The sequence below is a fragment of the Cuculus canorus genome, chromosome Z (assembly GCF_017976375.1).
Source record: "Cuculus canorus isolate bCucCan1 chromosome Z, bCucCan1.pri, whole genome shotgun sequence".
Classification (NCBI taxonomy): domain Eukaryota; kingdom Metazoa; phylum Chordata; class Aves; order Cuculiformes; family Cuculidae; genus Cuculus; species Cuculus canorus.
The window spans coordinates 67,758,162-67,764,161 of record NC_071441.1 but is presented as its reverse complement, the minus strand read 5'-3'; positions in this window follow the sequence as shown (position 1 = coordinate 67,764,161).

The window sequence follows — 6,000 nt, the reverse complement described above, 5'->3', positions numbered from 1 at the left end:
TGTGCATTGAAAAATGCACTGAAAATTGGAGCAGTTGCAGAGGGGGAAAGAAGAGCAGTATTTTCTGGCAATCTGCAGATGACAAGCAGAAGTCTGGAAGTGTAAGCAGTAGTTATTTCAGTGCAATGTAACACTCTGTGATAAATAATGTAAACATATTGAAAGCTCAATGAATATCAGATAAGATTAAGAACACTAGGAGACTAAAGCTTTTATCGGAAATACTGATCTCACCCTCCAGCACTTGGGGTGATGGCAGGCAGGCAGCGCTCCTCGCAAACTGTGTCAAAGACTTCTAGCCCAGCAATGATTCCACTTGCAGACTAAAGTACTAGCTTCAAGTTCTACCACAACAAATTACATAGCTCTCTGTGGTCTCAATCTGTGTGCCTCGAAGAACGTTTATATTATCTCTATTCTGTTGGCAAGACTAATTCAGATGAAATTTAACCAGTTCTTATTTATCTTTACTTGATTTTTCAGTACATGTGGGATTTTTGTTGTTGTGTCAGAATCTGGGGTTTTTTTGAGTTGTTGTCTCAAATATTAAAAGATTCTTTACTTATTCTTGCATTTAAACTGCACATAATTATTAACTGAGTAGTGCTTTTATGAGTTGCTCTTTTTAGTATTTTCACTGCTTATTGGAACCAAACCCAGAACACCTCCTCCTTTTATCATCTTTGTGAATATGTCGTGACAAAACCTGTCAGTTGTCACATCTGGTAGTGCCATTATTAATAGCAACTATTCACCACTTGCTGAGATGCTAGTTTCCTGTAACGATAACTGCCAGACAAAAGGATTTCTGTCTATCAGCTGTAATTCAGATAACCTGGGAATATCAACCCTATGAAACAATCTGTTGGGAGGTACATTTTAGTTTTGTGAATTTTGCAAAGAAAAAACAGTACTCACAGTGCCCACTGAGCATCTTTCTCTGCCTCCAGCCCTGCCCCCCTGCCCCTCCCTGGCCTTGAAATGTTCTTTCCCAAGACTCCCTTTTCTCCCTTTTGTTATGCACTGGTGACTGGCAAATTGAAGAACATAAAACTTGTCCATCTGCATCTTCAGAAGCAGAAAAAAATAATTTATGGTGATTTACCTCCTTCCTAATCACAGATAGAGTTGCAGAGAGGTGTATCACTGTAGCAGCTGTGAGTAGTGATGAAGTAAAAAAGGCTCTTTAAATTTAAGTTGCTTCTAAACATGGTCAGTTCATCCTTGTAATGAGTACAGCAGCTTGTCAGGCTGCGGATCCTTATTTGGAATTATTTTTGTGTGTCTGGAGCCAAGCCTAGGTCAAGTCATCTCTTTCACCAAAGGAGGAAATTTCTGACGGTGACCATCACAGATGCAATAAACCCACACAACAGCGATGAAAGATTTCTCTCAAAGCATGGCAGCAGCAATAGCTTATTCCCTTATGTGTGTGTGTTGGGGGAGAGGTGGAGTTTTAAGACGCAAATACTCTCTGTGTTTCAGGGAAGTTCCTTGTTCAATTTTGAAACATTTTTCAATGAAACCACCCACTTCATCACAGCCTCAACCTCCACATGCTGAACATGTGAAGTCTTTGGGGCATCTTCTTCTTTGCCCCCCTCTTCTCTCCATTGGAAGCAGCAGAATGGCCACCAGCAGAAGTTGGAGAACACAGTCTGCGCTAGATGTAAAGCTATTATTTTACAGCCAATTTCTCTAAACTACTCTGTTTTTAATCTCATAACACTGCATGAGCAATCTGTTTTTCTGCAGGGGGAGCTTGTAGTCCAGTCTAGACATCGGAACAAGAGAAAAACAACTGGAAAACATCTGCTTTTTCCAGCTGGATTCCAGTAACTTAAGTCCTGCCATTACTCCCTGAATAAGGGAGGTGCAAAAGCTTCAGACACCCAGCAAGTGCAGCATGCTATCAAATCTATTCACAGAAAGTAACAAGGACGTGGAAAAAAAATCTCTGCCAGAGGAAGTTTTGCTTCACAAATTTGTAGGTCAGTGAACTTTTTTCTTTGGGAGTACTCTTGAAGAAGCAGAAACATAAGGGAGACAACCCCAGGGGGATAAACCAAACTTCTTCTATTGGTTGACTCTCAAGCTCACACGTTAAGACCATTTTCTACATTTCCGTAGAGGCACGGATTTCCGTGGACAGAAGCCAGCAGATCCAAGCCGTGCTTCCCGGTAACTGCCTGGTAATTGGCATGATTGCCAGCACTCAGTGATTGCCCCCCTCCTCCTCAGTCTGTTTTGGGCCATTTCACAATACAAAGATGCCTCTGCGAGCAATTTACAACCTTTAAACTTCATAGATGTGATGATGTTAGCAAATGCCTTTCTCCACTATAAGTAATAGTGGCAAAATGGAGGCTGATACATTTTGAATGGGAAGTCCTTATTTTCTCTGTCCTTGACAAGTCATTTACTGTCTTATTGGTGTATTTCATAACTTAACATTTTTTTGTTCGGAGGGTCAAGGTGAGTTGTGCCTTTTCCTGTGTTCAGTCTTTTGTATCTGCCACTGAGAAAATCTGTGGGATTCACTTGTGCCTCCTGGGAAAACTGCAGCAAGCAGGCATTCTGCTGAATGTGGAAAACTGTCAGCTAATGTGCATGAGGTTTGACCCAAAGGGATATAGAAGAAAGAGACAAGAAAGGAATACAGCTTGAGGATATCCCACATGTAATTTTCTCTGCACACTGTGGGATGATAAGATGGGAGATCAAGAAACATGTTTTGCTTCTTGACACTAATACTGTTCTGTGCCTGCCTGATGCCATCCCCAAACCACTACTCAGCAGCTCCTCACCCCCAGTAACAGCTCACACTGTTCTGCAGAGCACCGTTCTCAATACACCGAGCGTCAGTAAACTAAGTGCTAAGGCTGTAGCCAATTTTGTCCATACTGCGGGTTTCATCTGAGTCATGCGATATGGTTTTAAAAGATGGACAAAAAAGCGTGACTTGACAGAAAGCATTGCTAGGATGATTTCTATAGGCAATCCTTATAAGCCATCATCATCTGTGACAGAAGAGCCCACCAGTTCTCTCATCATTTACCAACCAGCCATCTGCCTGATTCCCTCCAGACTGCGACTGCCTTTCCTATACTCCACCAAAGCTACAAAGACTGCAGTATGTGTAACATCCTTGGAATCAGAGCCAGGGAAGCACTAGCAGATAATTTCAACTAATCTACTGCATCGCCCAGGTCACTGTGCACCCAATTAACTATGCATTGAGGTCAGTAGCTTTGAATGTGTCTGTCACTTTTCCCAGAAAGATACTCTTCATCTGGCTATGTTTCAGTAGAGAGAGGATAAGATCAGCTGTTGGTGTTTTTCTTTACTGGTGAATGATTTGGAAGTGTTTAGCTTCCCAACACACATTGGTTTGGCTTGAGGCATTCAGCCAGTGGTTCTTGCTTCACTGCACACTTGTAACAGGAAGTAAGGTTTTCAGAGCAAGAGAAGAGAGGTTTGACTGGAGTTTGCCTAGCTGCACGTTTACCAGAAAAGCATTATTTGCCAAAATGAACCTACTCGGACCCAGTCAGCTTGGACTTAGGTCCAGAACAAGGAAGGAAGAAATGCCAGGTTTCAAACAAAAAAAACAAAAGATTGCCAGGTCATATGCTTTGGTACTTCAGAAGTCTCCTGCAAGGATCAGGCAGTATAACCATCCTCTCCATCCCACTGAACAGCTGGTTAGAAATTATCTGAAGCTAAATAAGCGAAACATCTGTTTCCTTTTTCTACCTCCTCCGTGAAGCACCCAAGACTTATCCTGTCCCTGCTCCATGGTTTACTGGTAGCAACGTGATTCCCTTTTCTTAAATGCCCTGTTGGTATGACTTGCTCAAGGTCATATTGATTAACAAACTTAAGATCAAGCAGAAATATTCTTCTGCAGAGGGTTTCAACTGAGCTCTTCTTCACAACTTCAACTAGCTTTCCAAGTTCCATTGACATCTCTGTCCCAAGTAAAGCTTTTCAAAGAAAGAGCCTTGCTTGCTGGAGGCCACCTTGTCAATCTGGTTACTTGCTTGTGGTAAGCAGCAGGTCAGTCCTATGAGGAGCGAGATACTTTTGTCAATCAGTGGTTTGGGTTCTTACCAACTTCTCCTCCACGCTCAGCTGGTTCCTCAGATTAGAGTCATTGAATCATGAAATCATTGAAGTTGGAAAAGACGTCGAAGATCATCAAGTCTGATCACAGTGCCTACTAAACTCAAAGTGCCCAAATTGCCATATTTACACATTTTTTTAACACCTCCAGGGACAGAGACTCCATCACTTCCACATGCAGCCTTTTCCAATGCTTCACCACTCTTTCCGGAAACAATTATTTTTTAAAAAAATATCCAATCTAAACTTCCCTTGGTACAATTTGAGGCTATTTCCTCTCGTCCTGTCACTTGTTACTTGGGAAAAGAGACCAACACTCACTTCACTACAACCTCCTTTTCTGACTGTATACCTCTGTAGAATATGAATCCCAGGTAGAATTCCTCCCCTATGCTCCTCTGTTAAAAACAAGCCTTCTGAATTGTCAGGGATTTCTTTCTGTGTGACTAACAATAAAGTGCAAATAATAAAGAAAATGCAACGTGCAGTTCTAGGAGAATCAAGAAAAGAACATAGTTTATCTCGCACAGAAACAGTGCTGGAGGAGTTGTGTTTCTTTTGGTTAGATTTCCCAGCCAGACAGAGGCCTCTATGGCTCTGTAGCCCCCTCACGTTTGTCATTTGCATGGAGTAGGCGTTTTGCAGCTATTTAATGGACCGTTTTGCAGAACTGTGTACACTGTGAAATACCGACAAAGGGTATTTGGTGAGGACAAAATAATTTTCTTGTCAAATGGTGTGAAAACAAACCTCCTTTTCTCCACAGCATAGCAGCTCAAGCAGATTTCCCACATATGTGCTACACCAGTGTGCTTGAACACCGGTCTGCACGCAGCACTCCTGCGGCCAGGAGTAACGCACCCTTCACCTCTCACATAAGGTCCTACATCTGTGAGTATCCTACCTTGTTTAGGGCAATAACGCACAATTCAGTGCTGTGCAGAAGTAGAGGGGTGCAGGTGTTGTGTGCCACTCTAGACAACCGCAGAGTTCTCCCTGCCAGACTGATCGTATCGTTTTTCCTTTGGTCTGGCAGAGATGTTGCTCCAATACAGCACAATGAGTCTGTTATAAAGAACTTAGAACAAAGGATTGTGAGACATGACAAAAATAATGAAAAATCATGACTCTCCGGGAAAAACGTTTTAAATGGGACGGTAGAACCTTACTACATATACAAGGTCACAGGTAAAATAGCATTAAGATTGAAAAATGACTCAAGCTTTGGTTGCTTTTCACACTATCGAGCAAGATAAATTTTCTACTTCTTCATGAATGCGTACAATGGTGGCATGGGCTGTGCAACCACAGCATGACTTGACTGCTTGGTGTTAAATCAGGCAGCCAATCTGAAGGCATAACTGCAAGGGCAGCTATGTCAGCATAGCAGAGTCCCAGACATCCCCCTTTGGTGCACAGTGGTGTGCATGGAAGACCCCAACTTCCTCATATAGCCCAAGTGTGTTCCACAGCTGTCTGGAGTGTCCCCAAGGAGAAACAACATTTACGTAATTTCTTCCCAGCAGAGAGCAGAGCATGACACCCAGCAGTGAGCGATTACATACGAGGACAGGGTCCAGCAGTGTAAGAACTGATAGACAGATAGTAGTTACACTTGGAGTCTTGGAAACGGTCCCAAGTGACCAGTTTAGGCACAACTTTTGCGAAGTGGCCATTGTAATTAAATTAGGGATAGGGAATCCAAGCCTTCAAAGCATTTCCATGCCTTGCCAAGTTCTAAGCACCCTGTCCACAGGGTTTCAAGGGAGCACTGACTTTGCCATGGGCTTGCCTACTTGTTCAGGTAGCTGTTTCACACAAAGTGAAGCGCATGTATGCACGTGTAAACATCTGCAGCCGAAGCCAATATATCTG